Source organism: Zeus faber (genome assembly GCF_960531495.2).
Source record: "Zeus faber genome assembly, chromosome: 21".
In the NCBI taxonomy this organism is placed as follows: domain Eukaryota; kingdom Metazoa; phylum Chordata; class Actinopteri; order Zeiformes; family Zeidae; genus Zeus; species Zeus faber.
This window is the reverse complement of record NC_137208.1, coordinates 2,764,280-2,785,677: the sequence shown is the minus strand read 5'-3', so window position 1 is coordinate 2,785,677 and position 21,398 is coordinate 2,764,280. Positions and strand designations below refer to the sequence as shown.

The window sequence follows — 21,398 nt, the reverse complement described above, 5'->3', positions numbered from 1 at the left end:
CCACAGCCTAATGTCAGCTGAGGAACCTGGAGACGCTGGGGGTGTTGGGAGAATCTTCTGAAACGGATGAACAACTTAAAAACCAAACCTCTCAGGCTGGATGTTTGGACAGTAGCTTCTTTACTGTCTTTAACTTTCGGCTAATTTTCAACATGTGGAACAATTATAAACATAAACGTTGTAATTATTCTAATAAATAATAATATTTAAATATATTTCCTGTGTTAACAATCTACAATTGAAGAACTCAGTTAAATAGATGAATTTTCTGTAATGTAATACAGACATTTATTGAACATTAACATTCATTTATAATTTCCCTTATTATGGAAGGACTCGTCACTATTTAACATCTTCTCCCTTTTAATTTCATTACGTTTATCTGTAGGAAGCTGCATGTACATGAAGTTTCTTTAAAACAATCGTCCATGTTTGACTCTAAACCAAGTCCTGTCATTGTTATAAGTCACCGTGTTGTCTGGTGAAATAGAGCTGCAGCCACAGTGATGGAAAGTTGACGTTTATTGTCATATGTGGCAATAATGACGTAGTTACGGAAGTTTGGCCGCTTCATGCCGTAAGGGGCAACAATGACCGAGCAACGTAATTTTAATGGCCACAACGTTCTGTGGATTCTTATGTGTCCAACATTTCGATGGGTTACCATTCCATGAAACCGGAAAACGGTTGATGTCTTTACGTGTTTATTTACCATTTTCAGCATGCTATATTTCCGATTCATTCCGAGAATATGAACTCATCATGGACTCGCAGATCTTGTATCTTACGACCTCCTCGAATCTGACAAAGTAAGGAGGACCACAACGCTGCATCTAACACAGGGTTATATCAGATACAATGTCTTCATTTACAGAAAGACCAAAGAGATAAAATATCAATGGAACAGATCCACAGACACCTGCCAGGTAAGAAGGTACATAAACACACACATATACTTAGTTTGTAATCTCTAAACACTACAGAGCGATGTATCTGAGTCCACACCACGCCACACACCGCATTTGTGTCGCATGCACTGTGCACAACACAAATGGACGTTCAGCACCAGAACCTGCACATCTATAAAAAGTTTTCGAACGTTAGGCAATTTCTGGACAAATTCCCCAATTCCTGCTCTGTATGTAACGACACCTCAACCGTGTCCGCAGCTGAAGCGGTTGTCCTGTTCCAGACACTTTTAGCCCGTAAATAAAGGATACTACAAAAGGAAACCGTGGTTTGGATGATTCCCTGTGAGATATTAATAATGAATGTCCGAGTGTGAAGCATCCAGAGGACAAGGTGTCAAACCTCAAGTAGAACCCAGAGGACAAGGTGTCAAACCTCAACTAGAACCCAGGGGACAAAGTGTCAAACCTCAAGTAGAACCCAGGGGACAAGGTGTCAAACCTCAAGTAGAACCCAAAGGACAAGGTGTCAAACCTCAAGTGGAACCCAGAGGACAAGGTGTCAAACCTCAAGTAGAACCCAGAGGACAAGGTGTCAAACCTCAACTAGAACCCAGGGGACAAGGTGTCAAACCTCAACTAGAACCCAGGGGACAAAGTGTCAAACCTCAAGTAGAACCCAGGGGACAAGGTGTCAAACCTCAAGTAGAACCCAGAGGACAAGGTGTCAAACCTCAAGTAGAACCCAGAGGACAAGGTGTCAAACCTCAAGTAGAACCCAGAGGACAAGGTGTCAAACCTCAACTAGAACCCAGGGGACAAGGTGTCAAACCTCAAGTAGAACCCAGAGGACAAGGTGTCGAACCTCAAGTAGAACCCAGGGGACAAAGTGTCAAACCTCAACTAGAACCCAGGGGACAAGGTGTCAAACCTCAAGTAGAACCCAAAGGACAAGGTGTCAAACCTCAAGTAGAACCCAAAGGACAAGGTGTCAAACCTCAAGTAGAACCCAGGGGACAAGGTGTCAAACCTCAAGTAGAACCCAAAGGACAAGGTGTCAAACCTCAAGTGGAACCCAGAGGACAAGGTGTCAAACCTCAAGTAGAACCCAGAGGACAAGGTGTCAAACCTCAACTAGAACCCAGGGGACAAGGTGTCAAACCTCAACTAGAACCCAGGGGACAAAGTGTCAAACCTCAAGTAGAACCCAGGGGACAAGGTGTCAAACCTCAAGTAGAACCCAGAGGACAAGGTGTCAAACCTAAAGTAGAACCCAGAGGACAAGGTGTCAAACCTCAAGTAGAACCCAGAGGACAAGGTGTCAAACCTCAACTAGAACCCAGGGGACAAGGTGTCAAACCTCAAGTAGAACCCAGAGGACAAGGTGTCGAACCTCAAGTAGAACCCAGGGGACAAAGTGTCAAACCTCAACTAGAACCCAGGGGACAAGGTGTCAAACCTCAAGTAGAACCCAAAGGACAAGGTGTCAAACCTCAAGTAGAACCCAAAGGACAAGGTGTCAAACCTCAAGTAGAACCCAGGGGACAAGGTGTCAAACCTCAAGTAGAACCCAGGGGACAAGGTGTCAAACCTCAAGTAGAACCCAGGGGACAAGGTGTCAAACCTCAAGTAGAACCCAAAGGACAAGGTGTCAAACCTCAAGTAGAACCCAGAGGACAAGGTGTCAAACCTCAAGTAGAACCCAGAGGACAAGGTGTCAAACCTCAAGTAGAACCCAAAGGACAAGGTGTCGAACCTCAAGTAGAACCCAGGGGACAAAGTGTCAAACCTCAACTAGAACCCAGGGGACAAGATGTCAAACCTCAAGTAGAACCCAAAGGACAAGGTGTCAAACCTCAAGTAGAACCCAGGGGACAAGGTGTCAAACCTCAAGTAGAACCCAGGGGACAAGGTGTCAAACCTCAAGTAGAACCCAGAGGACAAGGTGTCAAACCTCAAGTAGAACCCAGAGGACAAGGTGTCAAAGCTCAAGTAGAACCCAAAGGACAAGGTGTCAAACCTCAAGTAGAACCCAGGGGACAAAGTGTCAAACCTCAACTAGAACCCAGGGGACAAGGTGTCAAACCTCAAGTAGAACCCAAAGGACAAGGTGTCAAACCTCAAGTAGAACCCAAAGGACAAGGTGTCAAACCTCAAGTAGAACCCAGGGGACAAGGTGTCAAACCTCAAGTAGAACCCAGGGGACAAGGTGTCAAACCTCAAGTAGAACCTAGAGGACAAGGTGTCAAACCTCAAGTAGAACCCAGAGGACAAGGTGTCAAACCTCAAGTAGAACCCAGAGGACAAGGTGTCAAACCTCAAGTAGTACCCAGAGGACAAGGTGTCAAACCTCATGTAGAACCCAAAGGACAAGGTGTCAAACCTCAAGTAGAACCCAGAGGACAAGGTGTCAAACCTCAAGTAGAACCCAGAGGACAAGGTGTCAAACCTCAAGTAGAACTCAGAGGACAAGGTGTCAAACCTCAACTAGAACCCAGAGGACAAGGTGTCAAACCTCAAGTAGAACCCAGAGGACAAGGTGTCAAACCTCAAGTGGAACCCAGAGGACAAGGTGTCGAACCTCAAGTAGAACCCAGGGGACAAGGTGTCAAACCTCAACTAGAACCCAGGGGACAAGGTGTCAAACCTCAACTAGAACCCAGAGGACAAGGTGTCGAACCTCAAGTAGAACCCAGGGGACAAGGTGTCAAACCTCAACTAGAACCCAGGGGACAAGGTGTCAAACCTCAACTAGAACCCAGGGGACAAGGTGTCAACCCTCAAGTAGAACCCAGGGGACAAGGTGTCGAACCTCAACTAGAACCCAGGGGACAAGGTGTCAAACCTCAAGTGGAACCCAAAGGACAAGGTGTCAAACCTCAAGTAGAACCCAAAGGACAAGGTGTCAAACCTCAAGTTGAACCCAGAGGACAAGGTGTCAAACCTCAAGTAGAACCCAGAGGACAAGGTGTCAAACCTCAAGTAGAACCCAAAGGACAAGGTGTCGAACGTCAAGTAGAACCCAGGGGACAAAGTGTCAAACCTCAACTAGAACCCAGGGGACAAGGTGTCAAACCTCAAGTAGAACCCAAAGGACAAGGTGTCAAACCTCAAGTAGAACCCAAAGGACAAGGTGTCAAACCTCAAGTAAAACCCAGGGGACAAGGTGTCAAACCTCAAGTAGAACCCAGGGGACAAGGTGTCAAACCTCAAGTAGAACCCAGAGGACAAGGTGTCAAACCTCAACTAGAACCCAGGGGACAAGGTGTCAAACCTCAACTAGAACCCAGGGGACAAAGTGTCAAACCTCAAGTAGAACCCAGGGGACAAGGTGTCAAACCTCAAGTAGAACCCAGGGGACAAGGTGTCAAACCTCAAGTAGAACCCAAAGGACAAGGTGTCAAACCTCAAGTAGAACCCAGAGGACAAGGTGTCAAACCTCAAGTAGAACCCAGAGGACATGGTGTCAAACCTCAAGTAGAACCCAAAGGACAAGGTGTCGAACCTCAAGTAGAACCCAGGGGACAAAGTGTCAAACCTCAACTAGAACCCAGGGGACAAGGTGTCAAACCTCAAGTAGAACCCAGAGGACAAGGTGTCAAACCTCAAGTAGAACCCAAAGGACAAGGTGTCAAACCTCAAGTAGAACCCAGGGGACAAGGTGTCAAACCTCAAGTAGAACCCAAAGGACAAGGTGTCAAACCTCAAGTGGAACCCAAAGGACAAGGTGTCAAACCTCAAGTGGAACCCAAAGGACAAGGTGTCAAACCTCAAGTGGAACCCAAAGGACAAGGTGTCAAACCTCAAGTAGAACCCAAAGGACAAGGTGTCGAACCTCAAGTAGAACCCAGGGGACAAAGTGTCAAACCTCAACTAGAACCCAGGGGACAAGGTGTCAAACCTCAAGAAGAACCCAGGGGACAAGGTGTCTAACCTCAACTAGAACCCAGGGGACAAAGTGTCAAACCTCAAGTAGAACCCAGGGGACAAGGTGTCAAACCTCAAGTAGAACCCAGGGGACAAGGTGTCAAACCTCAAGTAGAACCCAAAGGACAAGGTGTCAAACCTCAAGTAGAACCCAGAGGACAAGGTGTCAAACCTCAAGTAGAACCCAGAGGACAAGGTGTCAAACCTCAAGTAGAACCCAGGGGACAAGGTGTCAAACCTCAACTAGAACCCAGGGGACAAGCTGTCAAACCTCAAGTAGAACCCAGAGGACAAGGTGTCGAACCTCAAGTAGAACCCAGGGGACAAAGTGTCAAACCTCAACTAGAATCCAGGGGACAAGGTGTCAAACCTCAACTAGAACCCAAAGGACAAGGTGTCAAACCTCAAGTAGAACCCAAAGGACAAGGTGTCAAACCTCAAGTAGAACCCAGGGGACAAGGTGTCGAACCTCAACTAGAACCCAGGGGACAAGGTGTCAAACCTCAAGTAGAACCCAGAGGACAAGGTGTAAAACCTCAACTAGAACCCAGGGGACAAGGTGTCAAACCTCAACTAGAACCCAGGGGACAAAGTGTCAAACCTCAAGTAGAACCCAGGGGACAAGGTGTCAAACCTCAAGTAGAACCCAGGGGACAAGGTGTCAAACCTCAAGTAGAACCCAAAGGACAAGGTGTCAAACCTCAAGTAGAACCCAGAGGACAAGGTGTCAAACCTCAAGTAGAACCCAGAGGACAAGGTGTCAAACCTCAAGTAGAACCCAGAGGACAAGGTGTCAAACCTCAAGTAGAACCCAGAGGACAAGGTGTCAAACCTCAAGTAGAACCCAGAGGACAAGGTGTCAAACCTCAAGTAGAACCCAAAGGACAAGGTGTCGAACCTCAAGTAGAACCCAGGGGACAAAGTGTCAAACCTCAACTAGAACCCAGGGGACAAGATGTCAAACCTCAAGTAGAACCCAAAGGACAAGGTGTCAAACCTCAAGTAGAACCCAGGGGACAAGGTGTCAAACCTCAAGTAGAACCCAGGGGACAAGGTGTCAAACCTCAAGTAGAACCCAGAGGAAAAGGTGTCAAACCTCAACTAGAACCCAGAGGACAAGGTGTCAAAGCTCAAGTAGAACCCAAAGGACAAGGTGTCAAACCTCAAGTAGAACCCAGGGGACAAAGTGTCAAACCTCAAGTAGAACCCAGAGGACAAGGTGTCAAACCTCAACTAGAACCCAGGGGACAAGGTGTCTAACCTCAACTAGAACCCAGGGGACAAAGTGTCAAACCTCAAGTAGAACCCAGGGGACAAGGTGTCAAACCTCAAGTAGAACCCAGAGGACAAGGTGTCCAACCTCAACTAGAACCCAGGGGACAAGGTGTCAAACCTCAAGTAGAACCCAGGGGACAAGGTGTCAAACCTCAAGTAGAACCCAGGGGACAAGGTGTCAAACCTCAAGTAGAACCCAGGGGACAAGGTGTCAAACCTAAACTAGAACCCAGGGGACAAGGTGTCAAACCTCAACTAGAACCCAGGGGACAAGGTGTCAACCCTCAAGTAGAACCCAGGGGACAAGGTGTCGAACCTCAACTAGAACCCAGGGGACAAGGTGTCAAACCTCAAGTAGAACCCAGGGGACAAGGTGTCAACCCTCAACTAGAACCCAGGGGACAAAGTGTCAAACCTCAAGTAGAACCCAGGGGACAAGGTGTCAAACCTCAAGTAGAACCCAGGGGACAAGGTGTCAAACCTCAAGTAGAACCCAAAGGACAAGGTGTCAAACCTCAAGTTGAACCCAGAGGACCAGGTGTCAAACCTCAAGTAGAACCCAGAGGACAAGGTGTCAAACCTCAAGTGGAACCCAAAGGACAAGGTGTCGAACGTCAAGTAGAACCCAGGGGACAAAGTGTCAAACCTCAACTAGAACCCAGGGGACAAGGTGTCAAACCTCAAGTAGAACCCAAAGGACAAGGTGTCAAACCTCAAGTAGAACCCAAAGGACAAGGTGTCAAACCTCAAGTAGAACCCAGGGGACAAGGTGTCAAACCTCAAGTAGAACCCAGGGGACAAGGTGTCAAACCTCAAGTAGAACCCAGAGGACAAGGTGTCAAACCTCAACTAGAACCCAGGGGACAAGGTGTCAAACCTCAACTAGAACCCAGGGGACAAAGTGTCAAATCTCAAGTAGAACCCAGGGGACAAGGTGTCAAACCTCAAGTAGAACCCAGGGGACAAGGTGTCAAACCTCAAGTAGAACCCAAAGGACAAGGTGTCAAACCTCAAGTAGAACCCAGAGGACAAGGTGTCAAACCTCAAGTAGAACCCAAAGGACAAGGTGTCAAACCTCAAGTAGAACCCAGAGGACAAGGTGTCAAACCTCAAGTGGAACCCAAAGGACAAGGTGTCAAACCTCAAGTGGAACCCAAAGGACAAGGTGTCAAACCTCAAGTAGAACCCAAAGGACAAGGTGTCAAACCTCAAGTGGAACCCAAAGGACAAGGTGTCAAACCTCAAGTGGAACCCAAAGGACAAGGTGTCAAACCTCAAGTAGAACCCAAAGGACAAGGTGTCGAACCTCAAGTAGAACCCAGGGGACAAAGTGTCAAACCTCAACTAGAACCCAGGGGACAAGGTGTCAAACCTCAAGTAGAACCCAAAGGACAAGGTGTCAAACCTCAAGTAGAACCCAAAGGACAAGGTGTCAAACCTCAAGTAGAACCCAGGGGACAAGGTGTCAAACCTCAAGTAGAACCCAGGGGACAAGGTGTCAAACCTCAAGTAGAACCCAGAGGACAAGGTGTCAAACCTCAACTAGAACCCAGGGGACAAGGTGTCAAACCTCAACTAGAACCCAGGGGACAAAGTGTCAAACCTCAAGTAGAACCCAGGGGACAAGGTGTCAAACCTCAAGTAGAACCCAGGGGACAAGGTGTCAAACCTCAAGTAGAACCCAAAGGACAAGGTGTCAAACCTCAAGTAGAACCCAGAGGACAAGGTGTCAAACCTCAACTAGAACCCAGAGGACAAGGTGTCAAACCTCAAGTAGAACCCAAAGGACAAGGTGTCGAACCTCAAGTAGAACCCAGGGGACAAAGTGTCAAACCTCAACTAGAACCCAGGGGACAAGGTGTCAAACCTCAAGTAGAACCCAAAGGACAAGGTGTCAAACCTCAAGTAGAACCCAGGGGACAAGGTGTCAAACCTCAAGTAGAACCCAGAGGACAAGGTGTCAAACCTCAACTAGAACGCTGGGGACAAGGTGTCAAACCTCAACTAGAACCCAGGGGACAAAGTGTCAAACCTCAAGTAGAACCCAGGGGACAAGGTGTCAAACCTCAAGTAGAACCCAAAGGACAAGGTGTCAAACCCCAAGTAGAACCCAGAGGACAAGGTGTCAAACCTCAAGTAGAACCCAGAGGACAAGGTGTCAAACCTCAAGTAGAACCCAAAGGACAAGGTGTCGAACCTCAAGTAGAACCCAGGGGACAAAGTGTCAAACCTCAACTAGAACCCAGGGGACAAGGTGTCAAACCTCAAGTAGAACCCAAAGGACAAGGTGTCAAACCTCAAGTAGAACCCAGAGGACAAGGTGTCAAACCTCATGTAGAACCCAAAGGACAAGGTGTCAAACCTCAAGTAGAACCCAGAGGACAAGGTGTCAAACCTCAAGTAGAACCCAGAGGACAAGGTGTCAAACCTCAAGCAGAACTCAGAGGACAAGGTGTCAAACCTCAACTAGAACCCAGAGGACAAGGTGTCAAACCTCAAGTAGAGCCCAGAGGACAAGGTGTCAAACCTCAAGTGGAACCCAGAGGACAAGGTGTTGAACCTCAAGTAGAACCCAGGGGACAAGGTGTCAAACCTCAACTAGAACCCAGGGGACAAGGTGTCAAACCTCAACTAGAACCCAGGGGACAAGGTGTCAACCCTCAAGTAGAACCCAGGGGACAAGGTGTCAACCCTCAAGTAGAACCCAGGGGACAAGGTGTCGAACCTCAACTAGAACCCAGGGGACAAGGTGTCAAACCTCAAGTAGAACCCAGGGGACAAGGTGTCAACCCTCAACTAGAACCCAGGGGACAAAGTGTCAAACATCAAGTAGAACCCAGGGGACAAGGTGTCAAACCTCAAGTAGAGCCCAGGGGACAAGGTGTCAAACCTCAAGTAGAACCCAAAGGACAAGGTGTCAAACCTCAAGTTGAACCCAGAGGACAAGGTGTCAAACCTCAAGTAGAACCCAGAGGACAAGGTGTCAAACCTCAAGTAGAACCCAAAGGACAAGGTGTCGAACGTCAAGTAGAACCCAGGGGACAAAGTGTCAAACCTCAACTAGAACCCAGGGGACAAGGTGTCAAACCTCAAGTAGAACCCAAAGGACAAGGTGTCAAACCTCAAGTAGAACCCAAAGGACAAGGTGTCAAACCTCAAGTAGAACCCAGGGGACAAGGTGTCAAACCTCAAGTAGAACCCAGAGGACAAGGTGTCAAACCTCAACTAGAACCCAGGGGACAAGGTGTCAAACCTCAACTAGAACCCAGGGGACAAAGTGTCAAATCTCAAGTAGAACCCAGGGGACAAGGTGTCAAACCTCAAGTAGAACCCAGGGGACAAGGTGTCAAACCTCAAGTAGAACCCAAAGGACAAGGTGTCAAACCTCAAGTAGAACCCAGAGGACAAGGTGTCAAACCTCAAGTAGAACCCAGAGGACATGGTGTCAAACCTCAAGTAGAACCCAAAGGACAAGGTGTCGAACCTCAAGTAGAACCCAGGGGACAAAGTGTCAAACCTCAACTAGAACCCAGGGGACAAGGTGTCAAACCTCAAGAAGAACCCAGAGGACAAGGTGTCAAACCTCAAGTAGAACCCAAAGGACAAGGTGTCAAACCTCAAGTAGAACCCAGGGGACAAGGTGTCAAACCTCAAGTAGAACCCAGAGGACAAGGTGTCAAACCTCAAGTGGAACCCAAAGGACAAGGTGTCAAACCTCAAGTGGAACCCAAAGGACAAGGTGTCAAACCTCAAGTAGAACCCAAAGGACAAGGTGTCAAACCTCAAGTGGAACCCAAAGGACAAGGTGTCAAACCTCAAGTGGAACCCAAAGGACAAGGTGTCAAACCTCAAGTAGAACCCAAAGGACAAGGTGTCGAACCTCAAGTAGAACCCAGGGGACAAAGTGTCAAACCTCAACTAGAACCCAGGGGACAAGGTGTCAAACCTCAAGTAGAACCCAAAGGACAAGGTGTCAAACCTCAAGTAGAACCCAAAGGACAAGGTGTCAAACCTCAAGTAGAACCCAGGGGACAAGGTGTCAAACCTCAAGTAGAACCCAGGGGACAAGGTGTCAAACCTCAAGTAGAACCCAGAGGACAAGGTGTCAAACCTCAACTAGAACCCAGGGGACAAGGTGTCAAACCTCAACTAGAACCCAGGGGACAAAGTGTCAAACCTCAAGTAGAACCCAGGGGACAAGGTGTCAAACCTCAAGTAGAACCCAGGGGACAAGGTGTCAAACCTCAAGTAGAACCCAAAGGACAAGGTGTCAAACCTCAAGTAGAACCCAGAGGACAAGGTGTCAAACCTCAACTAGAACCCAGAGGACAAGGTGTCAAACCTCAAGTAGAACCCAAAGGACAAGGTGTCAAACCTCAAGTAGAACCCAGGGGACAAGGTGTCAAACCTCAAGTAGAACCCAGAGGACAAGGTGTCAAACCTCAACTTGAACGCTGGGGACAAGGTGTCAAACCTCAACTAGAACCCAGGGGACAAAGTGTCAAACCTCAAGTAGAACCCAGGGGACAAGGTGTCAAACCTCAAGTAGAACCCAAAGGACAAGGTGTCAAACCCCAAGTAGAACCCAGAGGACAAGGTGTCAAACCTCAAGTAGAACCCAGAGGACAAGGTGTCAAACCTCAAGTAGAACCCAAAGGACAAGGTGTCGAACCTCAAGTAGAACCCAGGGGACAAAGTGTCAAACCTCAACTAGAACCCAGGGGACAAGGTGTCAAACCTCAAGTAGAACCCAAAGGACAAGGTGTCAAACCTCAAGTAGAACCCAAAGGACAAGGTGTCAAACCTCAAGTAGAACCCAGGGGACAAGGTGTCAAACCTCAAGTAGAACCCAGGGGACAAGGTGTCAAACCTCAAGTGGAACCCAAAGGACAAGGTGTCAAACCTCAAGTGGAACCCAGAGGACAAGGTGTCAAACCTCAAGTGGAACCCAAAGGACAAGGTGTCAAACCTCAAGTAGAACCCAGGGGACAAAGTGTCAAACCTCAACTAGAACCCAGGGGACAAGGTGTCAAACCTCAAGTAGAACCCAAAGGACAAGGTGTCATCCTCAAGTAGAACCCAAAGGACAAGGTGTCAAACCTCAAGTGGAACCCAGAGGACAAGGTTACAAACCTCAAGTAGAACCCAAAGGACAAGGTGTCAAACCTCAAGTGGAGCTCCAGTCCTGTCGTACCAATCACTCTTCTGGTGCATTTCTCTATTTCTATTTCTTTATGATTTTATATTTGGATTTTTCTTTTCTCCTCATTTTGTCTTTTTGATGGAACTGACTTTTCTGTGTTTTTAGTTGTACGAGTGTTTTTAACGACCTGGTGGTGATTTGAACAGCGTGTCGAGGTGTAGTGCAGCTCCTTGTTAAAATATTCAGGATGCACAGCGTGCGGACGACACAAGCAGCTCCAGGAATAACACACTGGCAGCCCGGCGGAATTATGGGATGGATTTTTATTTAATACAGCGGTGAAGTGAGACAGCAGCCATCCTGAAGCTCAGCATGAGAGAAGGGCTTAAATATACAGTGTGACTCAGGATACATACATACCTGTCTGTCTGTCTGTCTGTCTGCCTGTCTGTCCTACTGTCCATCTGTCTATCTGTCTGTCTGTCCCACTGTCCATTGGTCTATCTGTCTCTCTGTCCTATTGTCTGCCAGTCTGCCTGTATGTCTGTATGTCCATCTGTTCATCTGTCCATCTGTCTGTATGCCTGTCTGTCTGTCAATCTGCCTGTCTGTCTGTCCACCTGCTAGACGATAAGGTCCTTCCCGTCTCACATCCTGAAGCTGGATGATAACATCCTGTACGTCTCACACCCTGAGGCTTGATGATAACGCCCTACTTGTCTCACATCCAGAGGCTGAATTATGACGTCCTTCCTGTCTCACACCACGAAACAGGACTCTCACTCTGTCCTCACTGTACGTATGTACGTATGCTTATTTAAACCCCCTGTGAATTGTTCTGGGTGAGGTTGTGACTGGATCTGCGGCAACAATCCTCCTGAACACAACAATCCTACTGAACACAACAACTCTCCTGAACACAACAATCGTCCTAAACACAACAATCCTCCTGAACACAACAATCCTCCTAAACACCACGATCCTCCTGAACACAACAATCCATCTTAACACAACCATCCTCTTGAACACAACAATCCTCCTGAACACAACAATCCTACTGAACACAACAATCGTCCTTAACACAACAATCCTCCTGAACACGATTCTCCTGAACACAACAACTCTCCTGAACACAACAATCGTCCTTAACACAACAATCCTCCTGAACACGATTCTCCTGAACACAACAATCCTCCTGAACACAGCAATCCTCCTAAACACCACGATCCTCCTGAACACAACAATCCATCTTAACACAACCATCCTCTTGAACACAACAATCCTCCTGAACACAACAATCCTACTGAACACAACAACTCTCCTGAACACAACAATCCTACTAAACACAACAATCGTCCTTAACACAACAATCCTCCTGAACACGATTCTCCTGAACACAACAATCCTCCTGAACACAACAATCCTGCTGAACACAACCATCCTCCTCCTGAACACAACAATCCTCCTGAACAAACCAATCCTACTGAACACTACAATCCTCCTGAACACAACAATCCTCCTGAACACAACCATCCTCCTCCTGAACACAACAATCCTCCTGAACACACCAATCCTTCTGAACACAACAATCCTCCTGAACACAACAATCCTCCTGAACTCAACAATCTTCCTGAACACAACTATCCTTCTGAACACAATGATCCTCCTGAACACAACAGTCCTTCTGAACATAACAATGCTCATGAACACAACAATCATCCTGAACACAACTATCCATCTGAACACAATGATCCTCCTGAACACACCCATCCTTCTGAACACAACAATCTTCCTGAACACAACAATACCCTTGAACACAACAATCCTCCTGAACATAACAAACCTCCTGCCTTCTAAGCAGTGTCGCTCTGTATAAAGCCCAAACAGCCAGAGCAGCAGCTCCAGAGCAGCACAGGCGTTAATGTTTAATGTTTCCTGCTCTTAAACCCGATTCACAGAGGGGCTGCCGACTTTCCCCAGGCGTCTTGAAGGGCTCGACTGAGCAGCGCAAGCTGGTAAGCTGGGCTCTATTTGCAGATTGGGCTCTTTACAAGTGACTCGCTAGAAAGAGTCGTTCAGCTTTACGACTCTTTTGTTGGTTTGATTCATTCGGTGGAACGAGTCAGAAGAGCGAGTTCGGCTCTGAGTTGGAAATGGAAATTTCACAGGAATCATTTAATTCTGTCAAAATTATAAAATTCCTTAAATGCCTTTTTCACATTTATTCAATCCTCAGTAAATACCTTTTGTTGCAAGTAGAAGATTCACAAACAGGCCGGAGGTTTCAGCCATGATTGGCGTAGACATTTGAGTATAGATCGTCTCTGTGCATATTGAGTTGGCGGCTTGTGAATGCTCTGTAAATGTCAATGCTCTGGCAGAGCAGCGATCGGGTTTAAGGTATAAATAGTTTGTCTTTGTCTGCAGGACGGAGCCTCGACCTGGAAACTCACACCACACCGCTCACCAACGCATTCAAGCTGAAAATTAAAGCTGCTGCATTATTTAAGAAGGAGGTAGAGCACTCTGTGCATCAAATACAGAATAGGACTCAATAAGACTCAATGATGACAGAACTCCATTAGACCCCATCAAACGGCATACGACTTGATGAGACTCGATTAGACGCGATAAGACTCAATAAGATTCCATAAGACTCCATAAGACTCCATAAAAGGCAATATGACTCGATGAGACTCGATAAGACATGATAAGACTTAATAAGACTCAGTTACTCTCGATAAGACTAGATAAGACTCCATAAGACTCCATAAAAGGCAATAAGACTTGATAAGACTGAATAAGATTCAATAAGTCTCGATACAACGCGATAAGACTCAATAATACACTCCCTAATGTATCAAGATAAGACTTGATACATTAGGGAGTGGTTGGGGTTGGGAGGACGACTTCTTTTGGTGACGTTATACGTTGATAGAAACATTCACAGCTTGAATAATATTTATATAATAGCAATAGGAGTTGGAAGGGGGCTTGATGAGGTGAGGACGCTGTCCTGGCGGCCATATTGAAAAGACCGAAAATACTTTTTAAGGGAAAGAAGGAAGGAAGGAAGGAAGGAAGGAAGGAAGTAAGGAAATAGGGGTGGAAGGAAGGAAGGAAGGAAGGAAGGAAGGAAGGAAGGAGGGGAGGGGAATGTGTGTGCGGTGTCTGTCTATGTGTCTGTCTGTCTGTGTGTGTTTGTGCCTACCTTCAAAAGATTCCACTTCCTGTTTTGCCCTCCTCCAATCAGAAAGCAGCGGGTGTGGTTACGATCCCAAAGAGGGGTGTTACCATCGCCATGGCAACCAGCATAAACGAGGCTAAATAATAATAATAATAATAATAATAACTTAAATTGATATAGCGTCTTTCAAAAAACCCAAGGGGGGGGACAGATTAAGGGAGAGAGGAACAAAAGAGAAAACAAAGGAAAATCTCAATTTACTAACTGACGGAGAAAGGCCACGGTGAAAAGGTGGCTCTTGGGTTGTTTGGGCTCTCGAGGGTTGTTTTGAAAGTGTCCAGGGTGGGGGCGTCACGGATTACGGGAGGGAGAGGGCTCCAGAGGGTGGGGGCTGCCACCCTGAAGGCCCTGTCCCCCAAAGTTCGTAATCTGGTACGGGGGACGGAGAGCGGACCCGTGTTTTAGGACCGCAAGTTCCGGGATCAAGTGTGCTGGTGGAGGACTGTGCTGGTGGAGGAGGTGGGACAGGTCTTGGGGGGCGAGAGCGTGAAGGGATTTGTATGTGAGGAAGAGGAGGATTTTGTAGGGGATGGGGAACTTGAGCGGGAGCCGGTGGAGGTGGATGAGGGTGGGGGTGATGTGCTGCCAGGGCTTGGTGTGGGTGAGAACCCTGGCAGCTGAGTCCTGCACATACTGGAGCCTGTCCAGGGCTTTGCTGGGAACCCCGGACAGGACTCTGTTGCAGGTCCAGGTCCAGCCGGGAGGTGATGAAGGCGTGGATGAGGGTTTCTAACCACGGAGTCTGAGAGCGGAGACGGGACGGAGACGGGAGGTGTTTTTGAGGCGGTAGAAGGCGACTCGTGATGGATCTGATGTGTGACTGAAAGGAGAGGGTGGAGTCCTCCAACTCAACAGTCCTGCTGTTGAGTTGGAGTCGGTTCGTTGTCATCCAGCTTGTTATGGCGCTCTGCTCCCTCCAGAGACTGTGGGTGGAGCAGAGTGGATGGTGAGGTGCTGAGGTAAAGCTGCGTGTCATCAGCGTAGCAGTGGAAGTCGAGACCATGGTGACCAAGGATCTGGCCGAGGGGGAGCAGGTAGATGGTGAAGAGTGTTGGGCCGAGCACAGAGCCTTGAGGGACGCCACGGTTGACCGGGGCGGGGGCGGGGGGGGGGGGGAGCCGTTGATGTTGACAAACTGAGTCTGTTTGATAGATATGAGTGAAACCATGAGAGAGCTGTACCGGTGATGCCAAGGAGGTGGGATAGGCGTTTGAGCAGGATTGTGTGGGAAACCGCTAACAGAGTCTACAGTATACAAATATTATTATTCGTAGTATTCATTCATTATATCATAAATGGAATTATTTGTTTAACATCATATTGTTTTATTAAGATTGGGGGTCCAGCCGTCTTGTTTAATTATGAGGAGAGGTCCAGCCATATTGTTTTGATATTATTATGGCTCCAGACATCTTGTTTTATTATGATTAGGGTCATGCCATCTTGTTTTATTATGATTAGGGTCATGCCATCTTGTTTTATTATGATTAGGGTCATGCCATCTTGTTTTATTATGATTAGGGTCCAGACATCTTGTTTTATTATGATTAGGGTCATGCCATCTTGTTTTATTATGATTAGGGTCCAGACATCTTGTTTTATTATGATTAGGGTCATGCCATCTTGTTTTTCCTGTGATTCTTATGGTTCCAGACATTATGGCTCAGACACCGTGGAGCCCACGGCACCAATGAATGACATCAGTAAGTGTGTATGTGTATGTGGGGGCGGTTCGAACACGCTGTGGTCCAAGTTTGATCCGACATACCAAGCAGACGTGACATCATCCTTAATAAAAATGCCTGAATGGGATGGTGCGGGCATGGCCCTCCAAACACAAATGAATATATTTCACTTTTATCTAGATTTGTTGTGACATTGCAAACTGAGCCCAAGTTCAGTGAATCTGTCCGAGCTGTTTGTGAAGAAACCTCCTGGGGAGGAACAGGAAGTAGCCGAGCAAAGAAACCCAAGGTGTTGGAGCAGAGCTCTTTGTGACATCATCATCCCATACGGTATATACAGTACATGCAGGTTTGTGAGAACAGCCAATCACAGTGAGGATGAGCACAGCCGCTGTGATGTCATATCATTGGTACAGTAGCTGCCACTAAACCGGACCCGTGCGTTGCTGTCTGCAGCTTTTTTATAATTGTACTTTATAATTATATTAATATAATGATTTATTCAAAATAATATAATTTTAATATGATTATATTTCATTACTTTATTCTTTAATTATTATATTAATTGAATGATTTATTTAAAATATTATTCTTTAAATGTTATATTTCATTATTTTATTATTATATTAATTAAATTCTGTATTTAAATTAATATTTTAATATTTTTCTGAACGTTATTTTCATTAAATTATTATTATTAGTGGATCTCCATTAATGTTCCAAACTAATGGATGAACCAAAGGATGAACAGGGACCTGAGACCGTCCCCCAGGACCCCACCCGGGACCCCCGCCCTGCCCCCAGGCCCCCAGGCCCCCAGGCCCCCACCCGGGACCCCGCCCTGCCCCCAGGCCCCCAGGCCCCCAGGCCCCCGGCCCCGGGTTCCGTCCTAATCCTCGTCCTGAAAGGGAAACGCCGCGTCGGTCGCTCTGACGCTGCGTTGGCTTTGTGCTGCGTTCGAGTCCCGACGTGATGTGCTGAGTGAGCTGATACTGGGCTGCAGGCCAGGATGTCACTGAGGTTGTACTACACTGAGGTTATATACTGAGGTTATATACTGAGGTTATATACTGAGGTTATATACTGAAGTTATACCATGCTGAGGTTATACTACACTGAGGTTATATACTGAGGTTATACTGAGGTTATATACTGAGGTTATACCATGCTGAGGTTATACTACACTGAGGTTATATACTGAGGTTATACTGAGGTTATATACTGAGGTTATACCATGCTGAGGTTATACTACACTGAGGTTATATACTGAGGTTATATACTGAGGTTATATACTGAGGTTATACCATGCTGAGGTTATACTACACTGAGGTTATATACTGAGGTTATATACTGAGGTTATATACTGAGGTTATACCATGCTGAGGTTATACTACACTGAGGTTATATACTGAGGTTATATACTGAGGTTGTACTACACTGAGGTTATATACTGAGGTTATATACTGAGGTTATATACTGAGGTTATATACTGAAGTTATACCATGCTGAGGTTATACTACACTGAGGTTATATACTGAGGTTATATACTGAGGTTGTACTACACTGAGGTTATATACTGAGGTTGTACTACACTGAGGTTATATACTGAGGTTATATACTGAGGTTATACTACACTGAGGTTATATACTGAGGTTATATACTGAAGTTATACCATGCTGAGGTTATACTACACTGAGGTTATATACTGAGGTTATATACTGAGGTTGTACTACACTGAGGTTATATACTGAGGTTATATACTGAGGTTGTACTACACTGAGGTTATATACTGAGGTTATATACTGAGGTTATATACTGAGGTTATATACTGAAGTTATACCATGCTGAGGTTATACTACACGGAGGTTATATACTGAGGTTATACTGAGGTTATATACTGAGGTTATACCATGCTGAGGTTATACTACACTGAGGTTATATACTGAGGTTATACTGAGGTTATATACTGAGGTTATACCATGCTGAGGTTATACTACACTGAGGTTATATACTGAGGTTATATACTGAGGTTATATACTGAGGTTATACCATGCTGAGGTTATACTACACTGAGGTTATATACTGAGGTTATATACTGAGGTTATATACTGAGGTTATACCATGCTGAGGTTATACTACACTGAGGTTATATACTGAGGTTATATACTGAGGTTGTACTACACTGAGGTTATATACTGAGGTTATATACTGAGGTTATATACTGAGGTTATATACTGAAGTTATACCATGCTGAGGTTATACTACACTGAGGTTATATACTGAGGTTATATACTGAGGTTGTACTACACTGAGGTTATATACTGAGGTTGTACTACACTGAGGTTATATACTGAGGTTATATACTGAGGTTATACTACACTGAGGTTATATACTGAGGTTATATACTGAAGTTATACCATGCTGAGGTTATACTACACTGAGGTTATATACTGAGGTTATATACTGAGGTTGTACTACACTGAGGTTATATACTGAGGTTATATACTGAGGTTGTACTACACTGAGGTTATATACTGAGGTTATATACTGAGGTTATATACTGAGGTTATATACTGAAGTTATACCATGCTGAGGTTATACTACACGGAGGTTATATACTGAGGTTATATACTGAGGTTGTACTACACTGAGGTTATATACTGAGGTTATATACTGAGGTTGTACTACACTGAGGTTATATACTGAGGTTATATACTGAGGTTATATACTGAGGTTATATACTGAGGTTATATACTGAAGTTATACCATGCTGAGGTTATACTACACTGAGGTTATATACTGAGGTTATATACTGAGGTTATACTGAGGTTATATACTGAGGTTATACCATGCTGAGGTTATACTACACTGAGGTTATATACTGAGGTTATATACTGAGGTTATATACTGAGGTTATATACTGAGGTTATACCATGCTGAGGTTATACTACACTGAGGTTATATACTGAGGTTATATACTGAGGTTATACCATGCTGAGGTTATACTACACTGAGGTTATATACTGAGGTTATATACTGAGGTTGTACTACACTGAGGTTATATACTGAGGTTATATACTGAGGTTATATACTGAGGTTATATACTGAGGTTATATACTGAAGTTATACCATGCTGAGGTTATACTACACTGAGGTTATATACTGAGGTTATATACTGAGGTTGTACTACACTGAGGTTATATACTGAGGTTGTACTACACTGAGGTTATATACTGAGGTTATATACTGAGGTTGTACTACACTGAGGTTATATACTGAGGTTATATACTGAGGTTATATACTGAGGTTATATACTGAGGTTATATACTGAAGTTATACCATGCTGAGGTTATACTACACTGAGGTTATATACTGAGGTTATACTGAGGTTATATACTGAGGTTATACCATGCTGAGGTTATACTACACTGAGGTTATATACTGAGGTTATACTGAGGTTATATACTGAGGTTATACCATGCTGAGGTTATACTACACTGAGGTTATATACTGAGGTTATATACTGAGGTTATATACTGAGGTTGTACTACACTGAGGTTATATACTGAGGTTATATACTGAGGTTATATACTGAGGTTATACCATGCTGAGGTTATACTACACTGAGGTTATATACTGAGGTTATACTGAGGTTATATACTGAGGTTATACTACACTGAGGTTATATACTGAGGTTATATACTGAGGTTGTACTACACTGAGGTTATATACTGAGGTTATATACTGAGGTTATATACTGAGGTTATATACTGAGGTTATACCATGCTGAGGTTATATACTGAGGTTATACTACACTGAGGTTATATACTGAGGTTGTACTACACTGAGGTTATATACTGAGGTTATGTACTGAGGTTATATACTGAGGTTGTACTACACTGAGGTTATATACTGAGGTTATATACTGAGGTTATATACTGAGGTTATACTACACTGAGGTTATATACTGAGGTTATATACTGAGGTTATACCATGCTGAGGTTATACTACACTGAGGTTATATACTGAGGTTGTACTACACTGAGGTTATATACTGAAGTTATACCATGCTGAGGTTATACTACACTGAGGTTATATACTGAGGTTATATACTGAGGTTGTACTACACTGAGGTTATATACTGAGGTTGTACTACACTGAGGTTATATACTGAGGTTATATACTGAGGTTGTACTACACTGAGGTTATATACTGAGGTTATATACTGAGGTTATATACTGAGGTTATATACTGAGGTTATATACTGAAGTTATACCATGCTGAGGTTATACTACACTGAGGTTATATACTGAGGTTATACTGAGGTTATATACTGAGGTTATACCATGCTGAGGTTATACTACACTGAGGTTATATACTGAGGTTATACTGAGGTTATATACTGAGGTTATACCATGCTGAGGTTATACTACACTGAGGTTATATACTGAGGTTATATACTGAGGTTATATACTGAGGTTGTACTACACTGAGGTTATATACTGAGGTTATATACTGAGGTTATATACTGAGGTTATACCATGCTGAGGTTATACTACACTGAGGTTATATACTGAGGTTATACTGAGGTTATATACTGAGGTTATACTACACTGAGGTTATATACTGAGGTTATATACTGAGGTTGTACTACACTGAGGTTATATACTGAGGTTATATACTGAGGTTATATACTGAGGTTATATACTGAGGTTATACCATGCTGAGGTTATATACTGAGGTTATACTACACTGAGGTTATATACTGAGGTTGTACTACACTGAGGTTATATACTGAGGTTATGTACTGAGGTTATATACTGAGGTTGTACTACACTGAGGTTATATACTGAGGTTATATACTGAGGTTATATACTGAGGTTATACTACACTGAGGTTATATACTGAGGTTATATACTGAGGTTATACCATGCTGAGGTTATACTACACTGAGGTTATATACTGAGGTTGTACTACACTGAGGTTATATACTGAAGTTATACCATGCTGAGGTTATACTACACTGAGGCTATACTACACTGAGGTTATACTACACTGAGGTTATATACTGAGGTTATACTACGCTGAGGTTATACTACACTGAAGCTATACACTGAGGTTATACTACAATGAGGTTATATACTGAGGTTATATACTGAGGTTATATACTGAAGTTATACCATGCTGAGGTTATATACTGAGGTTAAACTACA

The 21,398-nt window shown here is 44.9% G+C and overlaps 1 protein-coding gene across 1 annotated transcript in view; it reads right to left on the bottom strand.

Annotated features, from left to right (window-relative positions):
* The window catches only part of nap1l1 (nucleosome assembly protein 1-like 1), a 37,200-nt gene extending 23,637 nt beyond the window's left edge, over positions 1–13,563 (bottom strand). Inside the window, exon 1 of the mRNA XM_080021970.1 lies at positions 13,497–13,563. The gene's annotated coding sequence lies outside the window, so the exon portion shown is untranslated. The remainder of the gene's footprint in view (positions 1–13,496) is intronic.
* Positions 13,564–21,398: the final 7,835 nt, after the last annotated feature.